The sequence below is a fragment of the Rattus norvegicus genome, chromosome 6 (assembly GCF_021556685.1).
Source record: "Rattus norvegicus strain SHRSP/BbbUtx chromosome 6, alternate assembly SHRSP_T2T, whole genome shotgun sequence".
Taxonomy (NCBI): Eukaryota; Metazoa; Chordata; class Mammalia; order Rodentia; family Muridae; genus Rattus; species Rattus norvegicus.
The window spans coordinates 28,261,659-28,281,034 of record NC_141539.1 but is presented as its reverse complement, the minus strand read 5'-3'; the positions used below and the strand labels follow the sequence as shown (position 1 = coordinate 28,281,034).

The window sequence follows — 19,376 nt, the reverse complement described above, 5'->3', positions numbered from 1 at the left end:
AACTAATGATTAGAAATTAAAATGTACTCAGGAGCTACAGTGTTTAACTGAATCTCAGGGCTGCAGGGCGATAGTGTGCAGAATGATGGGACTTGGAACAGCTCATATTCTAGGTGTGGGGACCAAGGCTAGACTCTTTATAACTTGACAAGGCGGGAGGGTAGCCCCCCAACAACCTGGGGGTGCCACTCCAGGGAGGGGCTGCTGCTGTCCTTCTCTCACAGGAGCCCTATTACCTGCCTATGGATCTGTACCGCTTCCACTCTAGACAGCCCACAGGGAGCAGATGAACGTCGGCCTCCGTGTCCCACAGGGAAACAGAGAGGCTGTGATAGCACATGGCTGGGCTTGGTCTGAATTTGGGTTTCTAGATTTTATGAATTTGTCTACGGAGGACAACCTTATCAACGGATAAGTAAATGTCCTGCAGTTTAACTTTTCTGTAAACCTAGATCTTCATGTATGGTGCTTAAAGAGCTGTGTGCTGTAGTGCGCTGGCAAATGCCGGGGGCTGCAGATCTAAAAGGATGGTCGTTTTATATATTTTAAGTGTTAAAAATAGTTTTCATTAGAATGAAAGTCAAGTATTTTCTTGCTTGCCTAACTCTAAAAGCGCTTAGCATGTTTTACAAAATAATTCGGATCTGGAACTACACAGAGCTCTGGGCATGTTTAGTCTCCAAGCGAATATATCAGAAAGCCATGGGGAATGATAAAGAGGGGCATGGAAGAGAAGGAGCTTGTAGCTTTGCCTTGGCCACCATGTTTCTAGTTACTGCTGCTGTTCTCAATGCCAGGGTTTGTCCAGCTTCACCTGCCAGACTAGCTATCACCAGGGAGGGAGGAGGCTGCAGGTCTCTGAGCTTTGTGGAAGTGGGAGACACAGTGATTTGACTTGAATTTCATTTGCAGATACATTTCTGCAAGGGCGTTGTTCCTCCCAGATGGCGAGAGCTGCATTTTTTCCTTTCCTTTCAGGTGACTGCTAGAACATAAGGAGAGAAGATCTTGAGATCTGAATAAATTCTTCTGTACACCACTTTCCACATCTCTGCAATGCGCATGCTCGCATAGTATATGCAGATGGGAATGCTTGTCCTGTAGTAGCGATTGAGGAAGAGACATGACTATTAGAGGGAGAGTAACAGTAGAGCTTGATTTCGATAGCAGGAGGTATCCCTGGGTTGAATTTTGCTTACTCTGTGCAAAAACGACTCTGCTACTAAAAGGTATACTGAGACCTCACTTCAGAAGACTGCTTGAGACAACATCCTGAAGCCATCACTTCTTCCTTGGGTCTCCTTACCTGTATCTCCCCTTAGGTCAAATCCTGTACCACAAATAGCATCCTTCCTGTTTACTCGTGCTGAGGCACAGGCAACATCAAGATGGTCCAGCTGGAGCAGGGTAAGATCGGGATTTGGCTGTAGTAGATGAAGGATCAGGACATGAGCCTTGACAAGGGTATGAAGAAGTCCATAAAGCTCACCTGAGACTGAACAGGCCAGACTGAGGACAAGAGTTAGGGTGAGAAACCATAGCTTAGGAATGATAGAGACTTCAAGGTCTGGGGCTTAGCCTCTGTCAAGCCAGGGCAGTGGGCAGACAAGTGACACCAGAGATGTGTATCTTGGTATATCAGAGCCTCATGGTCAGACATTAGGCATGAAAGGTCTAATAGGTCACCAGAATTACTGAAACAATTGTCTCAAGATACCAGCTCTCAGGCCCCGGCCACGAGATTCCGATAGTGTAAAGTTGAAGAGATTCTTGGTTTTCCTGTACCTTGCCGACTGAAAAAGGTCTCATAAGTAAAGTAGTCATGAAACAGAGACACACAATGAAGGCTTACCATATAGAATCATCATTAAGGCATGTGTGTCTGAAAAAAAAAAAACATTAGGAAGGAAAATGCTAAAAAAAGTAAATGAAAAGACAGGTACACCTCCTACCAGGGCCCAAGAACCAAGGTGAATTATTTTAAAGCCCCTTTTATGAGGAAACGTACTGTGGACAGATAAAGCCAAAATGGCACCAGTTCTCTTCCCAAGTGTCCTGCAGGCCCTCAAGCAGACCCACCAGAGGACAATGTTTAAACAAGCAGGTGAGGACTGGAATTGCAGGTCTTGATGACTTCCCTGCTTCCTCTGACACAGCAGGCGCTTGAGGTTCTGGGCTAAGCTGAGAGACTATAGACAAGGGAAGACTACTGGGCAAGCACCAGGCTCAAGAGCTTGCCTTTATCAAGTGTATCGGTATCTTCGCTTTCAGAAGTGTAATAGCCTTAGCTGTTTTCTCTGGCCTTATGTTAAGAAAGACAGACCCGGAAGTCCCACACCCGCGGATCCCGGCCCGCAGCAGCTCTCTGCTCCCAGACCCTGTGAGAGAGAGACCCAACCGCCTGGTCAGGTGGGCACTCCTGAGGCTGCAGAGCGGAAGAGACCACCAACACTGCTCACCCCTGCCCACATCCCTGGCCCAAGAGGAAACTGTATAAGGCCTCTGGGCTCCCGTGGGGGAGGGCCCAGGAGCGGCAGGACACCTGCCTGAGACACCGCCGGAACCTGAAAGAAACAGACCGGATAAACAGTTCTCTGCACCCAAATCCCGTGGGAGGGAGACTAAACCTTCAGAGAGGCAGACAAGCCTGGGAAACCAGAAGAGACTGCTCCCTGCACACACATCTCGGACGCCAGATGAAAAAGCCAAAGACCATCTGGAACCCTGGTGCACTGAAGCTCCCGGAAGGGGCGGCACAGGTCTTCCTGGTTGCTGCCGCTGCAGAGAGCCCCTGGGCAGCACCCCACGAGCGAACTTGAGCCTCGGGACCACAGGTAAGACCAACTTTTCTGCTGCAAGAAAGCTGCCTGGTGAACTCAAGACACAGGCCCACAGGAACAGCTGAAGACCTGTAGTGAGGAAAAACTACACGCCCGAAAGCAGAACACTCTGTCCCCATAACTGACTGAAAGAGAGGAAAACAGGTCTACAGCACTCCTGACACACAGGCTTATAGGACAGTCTAGCCACTGTCAGAAATAGCAGAACAAAGTAACACTAGAGATAATCTGATGGCGAGAGGCAAGCGCAGGAACCCAAGCAACAGAAACCAAGACTACATGCCATCATCGGAGCCCAATTCTCCCACCAAAACAAACATGGAATATCCAAACACACCAGAAAAGCAAGATCTAGTTTCAAAATCATACTTGATCATGATGCTGGAGGACTTCAAGAAAGACATGAACACACTTAGGGAAACACAGGAAAACATTAATAAACAAGTAGAAGCCTACAGAGAGGAATCGCAAAAATCCCTGAAAGAATTCCAGGAAAACACAATCAAACAGTTGAAGGAATTAAAAATGGAAATAGAAGCAATCAAGAAAGAACACATGGAAACAACCCTGGATATAGAAAACCAAAAGAAGAGACAAGGAGCTGTAGATACAAGCTTCACCAACAGAATACAAGAGATGGAAGAGAGAATCTCGGGAGCAGAAGATTCCATAGAAATCATTGACTCAACTGTCAAAGATAATGTAAAGCGGAAAAAGCTACTGGTCCAAAACATACAGGAAATCCAGGACTCAATGAGAAGATCAAACCTAAGTATAATAGGTATAGAAGAGAGTGAATACTCCCAGCTCAAAGGACCAGTAAATATCTTCAACAAAATCATAGAAGAAAACTTCCCTAACCTAAAAAAAGAGATACCCATAGACATACAAGAAGCCTACAGAACTCCAAATAGATTGGACCAGAAAAGAAACACCTCCCGTCACATAATTGTCAAAACACCAAACGCACAAAATAAAGAAAGAATATTAAAAGCAGTAAGGGAAAAAGGTCAAGTAACATATAAAGGGAGACCTATCAGAATCACACCAGACTTCTCGCCAGAAACTATGAAGGCCAGAAGATCCTGGACTGATGTCATACAGACCCTAAGAGAACACAAATGCCAGCCCAGGTTACTGTATCCAGCAAAACTCTCAATTAACATTGATGGAGAAACCAAGATATTCCATGACAAAGCCAAATTTACACAATATCTTTCTACAAATCCAGCACTACAAAGGATAATAAATGGTAAAGCCCAACATAAGGAGGCAAGCTATACCCTAGAAGAAGCAAGAAACTAATCGTCTTGGCAACAAAACAAAGAGAATGAAAGCACACAAACATAACCTCACATCCAAATATGAATATAAAGGGAAACAATAATCACTATTCCTTAATATCTCTCAATATCAATGGCCTCAACTCCCCAATAAAAAGACATAGATTAACAAACTGGATACGCAACGAGGACCCTGCATTCTGCTGCCTACAGGAAACACACCTCAGAGACAAAGACAGACACTACCTCAGAGTGAAAGGCTGGAAAACAACTTTCCAAGCAAATGGTCAGAAGAAGCAAGCTGGAGTAGCCATTCTAATATCAAATAAAATCAATTTCCAACTAAAAGTCATCAAAAAAGATAAGGAAGGACACTTCATATTCATCAAAGGAAAAATCCACCAAGATGAACTCTCAATCCTAAATATCTATGCCCCAAATACAAGGGCACCTACATACGTAAAAGAAACCTCACTAAAGCTCAAAACACACATTGCACCTCACACAATAATAGTGGGAGATTTCAACACCCCACTCTCATCAATGGACAGATCATGGAAACAGAAATTAAACAGTGATGTCGACAGACTAAGAGAAGTCATGAGCCAAATGGACTTAACGGATATTTATAGAACATTCTATCCTAAAGCAAAAGGATATACCTTCTTCTCAGCTCCTCATGGTACTTTCTCCAAAATTGACCATATAATTGGTCAAAAAACGGGCCTCAACAGGTACAGAAAGATAGAAATAATCCCATGCGTGCTATCGGACCACCACGGCCTAAAACTGGTCTTCAATAACAATAAGGGAAGAATGCCCACATATACGTGGAAATTGAACAATGCTCTACTCAATGATAACCTGGTCAAGGAAGAAATAAAGAAAGAAATTAAAAACTTTTTAGAATTTAATGAAAATGAAGATACAACATACTCAAACTTATGGGACACAATGAAAGCTGTGCTAAGAGGAAAACTCATAGTGCTGAGTGCCTGCAGAAAGAAACAGGAAAGAGCATATGTCAGCAGCTTGACAGCACACCTAAAAGCTCTAGAACAAAAAGAAGCAAATACACCCAGGAGGAGTAGAAGGCAGGAAATAATCAAACTCAGAGCTGAAATCAACCAAGTAGAAACAAAAAGGACCATAGAAAGAATCAACAGAACCAAAAGTTGGTTCTTTGAGAAAATCAACAAGATAGATAAACCCTTAGCCAGACTAACGAGAGGACACAGAGAGTGCGTCCAAATTAACAAAATCAGAAATGAAAAGGGTGACATAACTACAGATTCAGAGGAAATTCAAAAAATCATCAGATCTTACTATAAAAACCTATATTCAACAAAATTTGAAAATCTTCAGGAAATGGACAATTTCCTAGACAGATACCAGGTATCGAAGTTAAATCAGGAACAGATAAACCAGTTAAACAACCCCATAACTCCTAAGGAAATAGAAGCAGTCATTAAAGGTCTCCCAACCAAAAAGAGCCCAGGTCCAGACGGGTTTAGTGCAGAATTCTATCAAACCTTCATAGAAGACCTCATACCAATATTATCCAAACTATTCCACAAAATTGAAACAGATGGAGCCCTTCTGAATTCCTTCTACGAAGCCACAATTACTCTTATACCTAAACCACACAAAGACACAACAAAGAAAGAGAACTTCAGACCAATTTCCCTTATGAATATCGACGCAAAAATACTCAATAAAATTCTGGCAAACCGAATTCAAGAGCACATCAAAACAATCATCCACCATGATCAAGTAGGCTTCATCCCAGGCATGCAGGGATGGTTTAATATACGGAAAACCATCAACGTGATCCATTATATAAACAAACTGAAAGAACAGAACCACATGATCATTTCATTAGATGCTGAGAAAGCATTTGACAAAATTCAACACCCCTTCATGATAAAAGTCCTGGAAAGAATAGGAATTCAAGGCCCATACCTAAACATAGTAAAAGCCATATACAGCAAACCAGTTGCTAACATTAAACTAAATGGAGAGAAACTTGAAGCAATCCCACTAAAATCAGGGACTAGACAAGGCTGCCCACTCTCTCCCTACTTATTCAATATAGTTCTTGAAGTTCTAGCCAGAGCAATCAGGCAACAAAAGGAGATCAAAGGGATACAGATCGGAAAAGAAGAGGTCAAAATATCACTATTTGCAGATGACATGATAGTATATTTAAGTGATCCCAAAAGTTCCACCAGAGAACTACTAAAGCTGATAAACAACTTCAGCAAAGTGGCTGGGTATAAAATTAACTCAAATAAATCAGTTGCCTTCCTCTATACAAAAGAGAAACAAGCCGAGAAAGAAATTAGGGAAACGACACCCTTCATAATAGACCCAAATAATATAAAGTACCTCGGTGTGACTTTAACCAAGCAAGTAAAAGATCTGTACAATAAGAACTTCAAGACACTGAAGAAAGAAATTGAAGAAGACCTCAGAAGATGGAAAGATCTCCCATGCTCATGGATTGGCAGGATTAATATAGTAAAAATGGCCATTTTACCAAAAGCAATCTACAGATTCAATGCAATCCCCATCAAAATACCAATCCAATTCTTCAAAGAGTTAGACAGAACAATTTGCAAATTCATCTGGAATAACAAAAAACCCAGGATAGCTAAAACTATCCTCAACAATAAAAGGACTTCAGGGGGAATCACTATCCCTGAACTCAAGCAGTATTACAGAGCAATAGTGATAAAAACTGCATGGTATTGGTACAGAGACAGACAGATAGACCAATGGAATAGAATTGAAGACCCAGAAATGAACCCACACACCTATGGTCACTTGATTTTTGACAAAGGAGCCAAAACCATCCAATGGAAAAAAGATAGCATTTTCAGCAAATGGTGCTGGTTCAACTGGAGAGCAACATGTAGAAGAATGCAGATCGATCCATGCTTATCACCCTGTACAAAGCTTAAGTCCAAGTGGATCAAGGACCTCCACATCAAACCAGACACACTCAAACTAATAGAAGAAAAACTAGGGAAACATCTGGAACACATGGGCACTGGAAAAAATTTCCTGAACAAAACACCAATGGCTTATGCTCTAAGATCAAGAATCGACAAATGGGATCTCATAAAACTGCAAAGCTTCTGTAAGGCAAAGGACACTGTGGTTAGGACAAATCGGCAACCAACAGATTGGGAAAAGATCTTTACCAATTCTGCAACAGATAGAGGCCTTATATCCAAAATATACAAAGAACTCAAGAAGTTAGACCACAGGGAAACAAATAACCCTATTAAAAATGGGGTTCAGAGCTAAACAAAGAATTCACAGCTGAGGAATGCCGAATGGCTGAGAAACACCTAAAGAAATGTTCAACATCTTTAGTCATAAGGGAAATGCAAATCAAAACAACCCTGAGATTTCACCTCACACCAGTGAGAATGGCTAAGATCAAAAACTCAGGTGACAGCAGATGCTGGCGAGGATGTGGAGAAAGAGGAACACTCCTCCATTGTTGGTGGGATTGCAGACTGGTAAAACCATTCTGGAAATCAGTCTGGAGGTTCCTCAGAAAATTGGACATTGAACTGCCTGAGGATCCAGCTATACCTCTCTTGGGCATATACCCAAAAGATGCCTCAACATATAAAAGAGACACGTGCTCCACTATGTTCATCGCAGCCTTATTTATAATAGCCAGAAAATGGAAAGAACCCAGATGCCCTTCAACAGAGGAATGGATACAGAAAATGTGGTACATCTACACAATGGAATATTACTCAGCTATCAAAAACAACGAGTTTATGAAATTCGTAGGCAAATGGTTGGAACTGGAAAATATCATCCTGAGTGAGCTAACCCAAACACAGAAAGACATACATGGTATGCACTCATTGATAAGTGGCTATTAGCCCAAATGCTTGAATTACCCTAGATCCCTAGAACAAACGAAACTCAAGACGCATGATCAAAATGTGAATGCTTCACTCCTTCTTTAAATGAGGAAAAAGAATACCCTTGGCAGGGAAGGGAGAGGCAAAGATTAAAACAGAGACTTAAGGAACACCCATTCAGAGCCTGCCCCACATGTGGCCCATACATATACAGCCACCCAATTAGACAAGATGGATGAAGCAAAGAAGTGCAGACCGACAGGAGCCAGATGTAGATCGCTCCTGAGAGACACAGCCAGAATACAGCAAATACAGAGGCGAATGCCAGCAGCAAACCACTGAACTGAGAATAGGTCCTCTATTGAAGGAATCAGAGAAAGAACTGGAAGAGCTTGAAGGGGCTCGAGACCCCAAAAGTACAACAATGTCAAGCAACCAGAGCTTCCAGGGACTAAGCCACTACCTAAAGACTATACATGGACTGACCCTGGACTCTGACCTCATAGGTAGCAATGAATATCCTAGTAAGAGCACCAGTGGAAGGGGAAGCCATGGGTCCTGCTAAGACTGAACCCCCAGTGAACTAGACTGTTGGGGGGAGGGCGGCAATGGGGGGAGGGTGGGGAGGGGAACACCCATAAGGAAGGGGAGGGGGGAGGGGGATGTTTGCCCGGAAACCGGGAAAGGGAATAACACTCGAAATGTATATAAGAAATACTCAAGTTAATATAAAAAAAAAAAAAAAAGACACAACCATTATGGTAAGAAACGTACACAGACAAGACTTTTGTTTGTACCTAGCATTAAATTTTAACTGCCATGGAAAAAACAAAACAAAACAAAACAAAACAAAACAAAACAAAAAAAAAGAAAGACAGACCCAGCATAGGTAAATCTTCAGGATGGAATAATTGGCTATTATATAGAGAAACTAATGCTTTGGTTCTCAACCTTCCTAATGCTGTGACCCTTTAATACAGTTCCTCATGTTGTGGTGACCCCCAACCATAAAATTATTTTTGTTGCTATTTTATAACTATAATTTTACTACTATTGTGAATCATAATGTAAATACCTGTTGTACAGTATATCGAATATGCTACTTCTGTAAAAGTGTTGTCCACCCCCAAAGGGTCATGACCCATAGGTTGGGGACCTCTGAACTGAAGAGACCAAGGATAAATTTCTGCCCATACAAGGATCATCCCAAACAGCATGGCTTCCCAAGGACACCAAGTCTCTTTTATTTTTGTGTCTCATTCTGAAATGAGATAGTCAGATGGTCAGAAACCATCAGCAACCAGAGATTGAAGGATGTCTTCCAACCCAAAAGACAGAAAGCAAACAAGTATGTTCAAAGAAAGCTAGAGAATTTCATAATGGTACAAGAGGAAAGAAACCATCTAATAATCAACAAACTAGTTTAGAAAAACTTTCAGAGATGTAGGCTGTGAGGAATTTGAAATTGACCTTTAGAGACCAGAGAAGAGACTCTAAAATTGCCACAGGATCATTTGAATACACAGCCCCCGAGTGGGGACTCTCACAGGAAGGAAGAAAGAAAATGTTGATAAGCTCAGGTTGTGAAGAATATTATTATGATGTTTTGAACATTTGAAGGGAAATGTCTCAGATACTGGGAAAAATGTGAGGGGCAAGGAAGGAGCTGAAGTAAGTATTAAGTTCAGGATAAACAAAAGATTGAACAGAAAAAAAAGCTCTGATTATAATTCAGTGTTTGGCTCAGCATGTAAAAGCTGATTATTGATTTTGCTAAAAAATTATTTTATAAACATGTCACAAGGATAAAAAGAGAGAAATGTGGGCAGTGGTGTGAAATAAAAATCTAAGTCCGTGTTTACCATGGAATGAAGCCAGTAGAAAATGTCTAAAACTGACATTTTAAAACATAGCAGCATAATTTTAAAATTATAGATGCAAACACCAGAGGAAAGACCTGGAAGTCTGAAGGATGGTTGTCTCTGGGGAGAGAGAATGTGGGCGGAATAGACGATTTCTACATGTAAGGATTACTTCAACAATGATTGGCGAAATAAAATTAAAGATCTCAGTTTCCTCAACAGACAAGTACAGCTGATGCAGCTTTTTAGTGGGGTATATATTGTGTTTTTCAATCAGACTGGGCAAATTATTATCATCTCAGAAGTTCAGCTTTTCCTCTTATGAATGGAAAAGAGACTTTAAAAATGTGCTAAGTTTCTTAGTTGTACTATATATAATACTGTTTTGGGATTTTAAAATCTATTAAGTGTACTGCATATATTCTCTCTGTGTGTGCATGTGTGTGTGTGTGTGTGTGTGTGTGTGTGTGTGTGTGTGTGCATGTGCATGTGGAGGTCAGGAGTCCACATTAGACATATTCCTCTACCACCCTCCATTATGTTTTTGAGATAGGTTCTTTCATTGAACCTTGAGCTCACCAGTTGTCTAGGCTGGTTGGCCAATGAGCTCCAACGGTCTGATTGTTTTTACCCACCACCCTACTTCCACCCCCAGCCAGATCTCTGGGATAACAGATGTACACCACTATACTGTCCTTTTACGTGGGTGCTGGGGATCTGAACTTGGGTCCTTTTGCTTGCACAGCAAATACTTCACCACTCAGCCTACACCCTCTTGTTTTCCTTGACTAATTTTCTAAGTCAAACTTTGTTGAAGAAAAGCAGTGAGCAGGAAGGAGACCAGAGGGCAGAGCTGTGGGGATTCCAGCCCAGCCTTATCATGTGTCCCCTGACAAGTTACTCTACTATCCTGAGCACCATTTCCTGCCCCTGTAAAACAAGGCAAGTCTACTGTCCCCTAGAGTGGAAACAGACTAAGCCTGAGGATTTCATCCCACTGTAGCTTTTTGCATGTGGGACAGACTTATAATAGGTACTGAATTGATCTTAGCAAGCAAAGAATGGCTTCTAAAGATGTTTTCAAGTGGAATAAGGTAGCTGCTACAATGTGGGCACAGCCTTCTGAAAAGCTGGGGTGGACTTCATTAGAACTCTGAAGAATCCTAGCCATACTTACTACTCTAGACTTTTCTCTCAGCGATAGAGATACAGAAGCTTATAACAATACATGTAGTTGGGCTGTTGAAAATAGATGGAGTCCCTGAGTGGGATAAGCAGAGAAAGTCAAACCTGCTTTCACAGGGATGGCTAGTTTCATGCTGGAATATTCCCAACAGATGCAGGGACTTCTTTAGCTCACGCCTCCTGCATTTCAGCTTCTTGTCCTGGAATCTGAAGTGCTCCTGTGACTGTCCTTAGAAGGGGTGTCTTTCCCATCATGAGCTCACCTTTTCAGCTCCCACTGTGCAGCTGAGTTGGTCTGGCTGTCCTGAAATCAGCTGTGGGGAGGGTACTTGGTAATCATCCTTCTGGACTTCTGATGTGTTTAGCTCTGTTCAGGAGGGTGGTTAGCCACATACAGTGTGAATTCCCTTCTGATCCTGCTTGGTCCAGGCAGCTTCCTAGTGCTCACCCATCTTATTGAGTTTATATTGCCAGTTTCTTGGGGAAAGGGGTGTAGAATCATGGGTGGCCATAGAGCCCGAGGCAATCTCAGAGCCAACAGAGTAACTACGAGTTCTTCGTGCTAAGTTCAAGGGTCTTTTGGAGACAAAGAAGTTATCCTGCTTGGCTGATTAGATGTGGGAGAAGATTTAAGAGCAGCTTAATCTGGAGAAGTATAAGATTCAAATACAATGGCCGCCTTAAGGAAAACATCAGGTGGCTGGGACTTTCCGTTATCAGAACCAGGGAGTTTCCAAAGAATTTAGAACAACACCCTGCTCCAGGAAATGAGCTAACCTCCAAGAGCCCCCATCTGCATGCCAAAGATATCTCTCCATTGAGAAACGTAAGGGTCAGTGTGCGTCATCAAGGACCAACTCATGCTGTTGCCAAAGGCTGTCCTCCACAAGTGTATAAAAAGTGTGTGCTTTTGCTACTCGGGGTTGCCTCTCTCCTGATTACAGGGCAACCCCAGCACACTGGATCATTAAACCTCTTGCTTGATTGCATTGCTCTCCATCTCTGTGTTTTCGTGAGTGGGATCTCTCAGATGTAGGGCTCATCGGGTCCTACAGAAGCTGGTTAAATTCATTCAGGGTGCCACAAGTATCCCATGAAACATCCTATGAATGCTAACCTCACCAGGTACAATGTGGGTCCCTACTTCCAGGGGAGACAGGCACACAAATAGGTAATGACAGGTTCAGTCCAACCATGTGCAGGATACTTTGTGGATACATGAGGCTATGGAGACATGACTGTTACATCAGAACAAAACTTGCCATGAAGACACAGTGGAAAGCCCCAGTTCTCACCACCCCTCTTGGTGGAAGCCATAAAGCAGTTCCTGGAGGAGAGCTCACTGTGCTTGGTACCATGTTCTTCCGTGACCACAAAAGTTGGCAGTTCCTGAGGGGTGTCTGAGTGATTTAATTGGGACTACAGCAGAGACCCAGCAAAGCAGAAGCACATGTGGGCTTCTCCATGTGAAGCTGTGCTTTCTTTTCTTCCCTTTGCCATCAATTCTGTGGCACAGCCACTCCATTCACTGCCAAGCTCTCCTCTCCTCTCCAAGTTCCAAAGACGCAAGCTCTACTCTGTAGCTGTGGCACTAACAAGTGCACCCCCACCTCCCCCCACCTGCTTTAAAATGAAACTTGTCTCTCTGTGCTTGTTGCCCTTGAAGGCAAGGACTGGTGGCCAAGTCCTGGCATAATGCTGTCAGAGAATGGGTACCTAGTAAATATTTATTGCTGACTGATCTGCATGTATATTTGTGGGTGTACAGGGGAGGGGGACACTTCAGTGCCCCGCACTTTGGAGGCCTGGTCACTGAGACGAGGTACCTGCTGTGCTATTTATCACTTGGGCAACCCCATCAGTTATTGAACTTCTCTGAGACTCAAGTTCCTCATCTGTAAAATTGTGATGCTAATGTCTATCCCCTAGGGATGCTGTTTGCATGAAATGAACTGGGGAGGGCGGAGCAGGGGAGCCTTGCCTAGGCCCCTCTTAACAACAGTCTCCATGCTGCATTCTCTCCCACTGAACAAATGGACAACAAGGGAAATAGACCTGAGAGTCAATGTGACCATCTAGTTACCCAAGAGGTTGACCAATTCGGTTTGAAAAGTCAGCCTGCTAGGGACCTCAACTGCATTTGTAGACACTTCTTTGGGGGTAAGAACATAGGAATTCATAACTGTAGTCCTCACACGAGCAGCAGAGTCTTGTGGCTGTGAATCAAGAGCTGGGAAAAGCGCTTCTTGTGTTAGGACCCCATTGTGTTTGTCGGTTGCCCAGCCTCCCTGGCTCTCTGGTTCCCTCCAGGATAGAGCTAAGAGGAGGAGCTGCTGCCACGTGACCACTGATTCTTCAGTATCCTTGGGACAGTACTGGGCACAAAGGCACTGTGTTTATGGTTGCTATGCACTGCTTCCCACATCTTAATTTGTATAATTAAAATAAAAATTAAGCCTTGTCTTCACACTGGAACGGATCGGTGTGGACACCATGAACACATTTTGCTCCTGGGCTCTGCCAGAGCAGTCTGACATGAAAGCCACTGTCCCACAGCACTTTGTCTTCCCTCCTCTCCTCCACTCCAGCCAAAACCATTATCTGGTCTCTCGTAATTATTGTCTCTTTTCTACTCTAACAGTGGCACGGCTCTGGCTCCATGAGATTTCTGAACCCTCAATCAGATCCTGGTGTCATAGAATTTCACTTTAAACCACGCCAGGTCTGCCAAGTCGATCTTCTTGTGCTCCCATCAACAATATGCCCTTGCTCAGGAAACTTCAATAGCTCACAGCTACTTACCAAGTTAAAGTCTGGTATTCAAAGCTACCTGCCTGGCTGTACCTCATGCCCACTTTTTCCCATGTCACACTGCTCTTCTTGCCCTGAGCCTGTACTCACACATGCCTGCCATCTGGAGAGGCACTCAGTCTTCTTGACTTTGAAGTTATGCTTTGCAATTCTCTCATTGGCCTAGGAACTCTTGTTTGTGCCTAGGAACTCTTTGGATCTCTTCTGTGTCCTAGCTGCTTTGGTCCTTCCCTGGCTGAGGTCTGAATGTTATGTAGATCACCAGTGGATCCTGCGCTTGTGCTCTGACAATTCCCCATCCCCATTCGGGAATCCCTTTGTGGGAGCCTGGGACACTGGGAGCTGCTGCTTAAACTGGACACTATATGGTGGCCACTTGAAACCTCTGTCAGAGTGTCTAGTTTTGATATTGTGATACAATGTCATTGCAAAGTCCACTCAACTTTGGTCCACACAACCAGGTTATTAACCCCTTCCCCACACTAATCGAATAACATTTTAAAATAAGTTGGCAGTTTTATCTTGGACTAAATTCACCATAATCTTGGGCCACACACAGCTCTTGGGCTGGGGTTTAAACAGACCTGGTTGGGGACACTCCAAGCTGACAACTGGGCAGGTAACACACTGGAAAGGAACAAAGAGAGGCAGAATTAACGTATGGGAGTTGGATTCAAAGATAGACCAGAAGTTTCTTTAGAATCAGGGGATAAAACAGAGTCTCATTTTGCAGGGCAGGCTGTCTGTGAACTCATGACATGGGTCCTTATGCACATTTTCAGTCTCCTCTCCAATAACACTGATTCATACTACCTCATATCACCTCCTCCCAGAGCTTAGCACAGACATCAGAGTCCTGATCCATGTGTACAGTCAGGGAAGAAGCAAGAAGAATGGAGATGGACCAGGTAGAGAAATGGCTGAAATCCCTGTACAGCAACAACTGGGGGTGGGGGTTAGGGGCATCTTTTCCTCACGGTACCTTATTGCTCTTTTCTAGTTTCTGTCCTCCTGGGTTAAAATGTTTTTCTTGACCCTGTGCCCTGAGCAATCCTACAGGGGATTCTCTGGCCATAGGCCAACATTTAAGAGAGCACTGAGGATTGAGGGGATAGAATGCTCTGGATGCTTTTGTAAACTCCAAACTCAGGTGTTAAAATACCAACTCTCAGCGTGAGGCTATTAGGATGGGGCTCTCGGGAGGTGAGTGGGTCCTGAGTGCAGAGACTTCATGAGTGGACTTGGTATCTTTATGACAGGTATTCCAGAGGGTTCTTTACCTAGTGAGGCTGTATACAGATGGCTGTTGATGTATAATAGGTACTGTACCTCATCTGACATCACTTTTGGTGGTACCTTGACTTTGGATGTCCTCGCTTCCAGCAACATGAGAAATAAATGTTTGTGGTTGTAACCATTCACTTTTGGCATTTTTGATAAAGCATCTGTCTTAGTTAGGGTTTATTATTTTTTATTTTTTTTTTCTGCGAAGAGACACCATGACCAAGGCAATGCTTATAAAGGCAAACATTTAATTGGGACTGGCTTAACAGTCTCAGAGGTCCAGTCCATTGTCATCGTGGTGGGAAGCATGGCATCATGCAGTCAGACTTGGTGCTGGAGGAGCTGAGAGATCTATATCTTGATCCAAAGGTAGCCAAGAGAAGACTAGAATCCCACAGGGAACAGAGGTTAAGTATAGGAGAGCCCAAAGCCCACCCCCACAGCGATATACTTCCTCCAACTAGGCCACACCTATTTGAACAAGGCCACACTCGCTAATTGTGCCATTCCCTTAGGCCAAATCTATTCAAGCCACTCCAGGATCCCAAGAAGAGTAAAGTGGTCAATCCTCAAAACATATAGACCCTACCCTCTGCTCTAGTGAACTACCATGATGACAGAATGAAGGGGAGCACCTACTATGTGCCTAGCTGTGTGCTGAGAACTTTATGTAATCCCAAAATGAAATTCTGAGGCAGATAAGCGCTGACCACTTTATAGAGGAGAGAGCTGAGATCAGAGAAATTTAAGTCATTTGTCCCAAGAGGTGCTGACCTTTAACCCCAGTGTCTTAGAAATGCACTTTGACCAACATGAAAGGGGAGGTACTAGTGTGGGTCAAGATGGGAGACGATTGGATGCCACTAGGATGGGAGGAGCTGGCAACCAGAGAGACTTCCTGCAAGATGAGAAGGGGAGGAGGGGGCCAACAGAAGCCTTGAAGGTAAAATAAAATAGCCAAACAAAACAAACAAACAAAATAAAACCAAGTCACTCCAGATGGTCCCAACTCCCCCTCCCCCAAACCCAGCACCACCCTTTTGGAGTGGGAATTTATTTCCTGTAAGAGGCAGGGGAGGAATCCAGCCACATGCAGTGAAGTCTAGTCCCCTTGCTGGCGGGGGGGGGGGGGGGGGGGGGCAGACCTGGAGCTTCTCCTTGGCTGAAAGGGCAGGTCCGCAGAGGAGAATAAAAGGCCTAGCAGAGCTGAGTGTCTTCCCTGCATCTGTACACTTCAGTGCAATCAATGAGAACAGCTTTTGGAAAAGGTTTTGTCCCTCTGTCGACTGCCATTTAGCCTCTGGCTGTCAGATCACCCACAGTCACCATGAAGGCATCCTCTGGGATGGATGAGGGCAGGGATTTATTTTCTTCCATCTAGACTAGGTGAAGCGTCACTGGTCAAATAGCTTTGTCTTCTGGGGGAAGGCAGGTGCAGTGCATACCTACACCCTAGTTCACCCTGCCCCACTGGAAGCTGGCTTCCTCGGAAAGGGTATCTACAGGACTGCCATGGCTGCTCGGTGTGCCGGACAGTGAGTTATTACCCCCTCTTATCTCCAGTCTTGCAGGTGCCTGCATCCTGGGATGCTCTCTCCTACGGAGAGAAACCAGGTGGCTATTTACTGGCTCAAGTGAATGAATGAAGCAGCCCCTATCTCAGAATAGAGGGCTCTCCTCTCACCCGCGGATTTTTCTCCCTTCCTTTCTTTCTTCATTATGTGTGTAATTTTGTTTTATTATTTCCCATTGGAAAGCTGTGAAATGAAAATGATGCAATCTACTGCTGTGAAATAATGTCGTGCTCAAGTCCTTCTCCAATAAGCCCCGAGGTTTGCACTGTGACGGCTTCATTAAATTAGTCAGCTCCATGGCAAATGGAAAAGTGCTCAGAGCTTCAGAGTTGGCTAATCCGACTTGGGCTTCCAGAGACTGTAGCCCGTGAGGGAAGCTCAGATGATTGACTCTGTGTGGCAGAGGCCAGCGGGCTTCCACCTGCCACATGGGACATCTGCACAGCTGCTAGACCTCCCTTAGTCCTTTCTGCTCAAAGCCTGCATGGCAGACGCTGTCCCGGGTGCTGAAAGGTGGAGAGTTTGGGACAGGATGGTTCAGTGGGTGGCATGGGCAAATCAGGGCATTTCTCTGTGGGTCACCTAAGAGGATCACAGACACAGTGTTCTCTTCTCTCTGGAGGTCAGGACTCATCTTGTTAGATGCCAATAGACACGCCTGAGACACTTGCAGATTAAATACAAGAGCTCTTGCCCAGCACCCGCCCCCCATCACAATCCTACCCCACCCCCACCTCCGAGTTTCTGAGAACACATTCTGTCTGGCCAGGCTCCACTGCAGTATTAAAGATTTTCATTACTGATAGTTCTTTCCAGTTAGCATGCTCAGTATTAAACTCTGTCATTATGAAGTTAAATATGCATGATCCCCAAATCTATGTGTATTATAACAAGATTTTATTGTTATAAATTTGTCTTCTCTGTCTTCCACTCCTGCCTTGGCTGTCTTTTAAAAACTCAAATGTCTGATAACTAGCCAGGAGGCAATTAGGAAGTGGTGCTAAAGAATCCCAGGCTTATTCTCTCACTCATTCATAGAAATTTATTGAGTGTCTACAGTAAGATAAGGTTTCCCCCAGCCATTGGGGAAGACAGTGGTGACAGCTAATTACAGCACTAAGGAATTCTGGTCAAAGCCAGCACAGGAACACCCCTACCACATGCACACATAAATATTGGATAAGACAATTTGAAACCACAGCTGCATTTGGAAGACGGGAGGGAGGGAGTCCAAATTTCACAAATGCATGGGAATTGAGAGAGAGAGAGAGAGAGAGAGAGAGAGAGAGAGAGAGAGAGAGAGAGAGAGAGAGGTGGGAATTGCCGTGACAATTCTGGAAATTTGGTTTCTTAAAACACACACACACACCACACACACACACACACACACACACACACACACACACACACACAAAATAGTATGTCTTTTCAGTTTAACTCCAGGTATGGGGATATGGGGCTGCTCCAGACTGTCTACCACAGCTCACTATGATTTGCCTCATGCTCTAGCTGAGGCGTGGTTTTGCCAGCTGCAGATAGTTTCTGTGACTATGTGACATTTGGAATTCTGGGAACTGTTCAGAGGGTATATAAATGATAGGGCTCCCGAGAGGCAGGGGAATGTACTTGTTGGTGGTTCAGAGGGGTTGGTGTAGTTTGTTAGGAGTTGTGCTCAAAGAAGAAACAAAAGGAAATAAATTGGATTCAGGGATTGACACACTCCTCCCCCTCTCCTCTATCCTTTCTCTCCTATCAAGTAATAGGAAATAAAACTGGAGGATAAAGGGTGGGGAAAAGAAGAACCTAAAAAGTAGCAAAGAGCAACCATAGGGAACCAAAGCAGACATGTGTCACTAGAGCTGGGCTTTATGTGCATGCAGAGACAGATAGGAGACCTACAACCTCATGGGTAGCAGGGCTTAGAAGCAGGCTGTCCATATGGCTGGGTGATTGGCAATCCTAGGGAAACATGACTAAAGCAACCTCTAAAAAAAGGCAATCTATAAATGATCAAAATCTAAGATTGTGCCAAGAAGAGAGCTAGGGCTTAAAGTCTCATCTCTCAGTGTGAAAACCATTGATGGAAAAAAATCAATTCATAAATTGGCGTGAAATCGAAGCAATCCAATGGGATCCTAGCTGAGGCAAGCTTAAACCTCCCTAGAGGCATGCCTCTACAATCAGAGTATCTAGGATGCCCAGAGGAAAAACTCTCACTGAAGATGAGCTCACAGTGGGAAATTATAAAGCACAAAGGGAAACAAACTGCCAGGAAAAGAAATCTTAGATTCAATGTGGCACTAGGCTCCACCATCCATGCAGAGCCCAGATTTACCTAAACCCTCCCATCTCTTCCCATTCATTCAATGCTATTCCGTTCCCAACTCTTAAGTGAGACACGAGTGTCTGAAGCACCTGCTTTTCTTTTTGCTCAGTTCATGAGAATACATAGTTGTCCTGCAATAGGAGGTGGGTTTTTCATCCCCTTGGATGCCTACTCTGTTACTAAAGTTACTCAAATAAAATGGTACCGTGTGTGTGTGTGTGTGTGTGTGTATGTGGTGTGATGTATGTGCACATATATGTGAAGGTTTTTGCACCATCCATGTCTATCACTCTGACTGACTCCCCTGAGAAAAGGCCTTAC

At 44.0% G+C, this 19,376-nt stretch overlaps 1 long non-coding RNA gene across 1 annotated transcript in view; it reads left to right on the top strand.

Annotated features, from left to right (window-relative positions):
• The window catches only part of LOC148005100 (uncharacterized), a 29,657-nt gene extending 25,847 nt beyond the window's left edge, over positions 1 to 3,810 (top strand). Inside the window, exon 6 of the long non-coding RNA XR_015622234.1 lies at positions 979 to 3,810. This is a non-coding gene — a long non-coding RNA (uncharacterized LOC148005100). The remainder of the gene's footprint in view (positions 1 to 978) is intronic.
• The last annotated feature ends 15,566 nt before the right edge of the window (positions 3,811 to 19,376 follow it).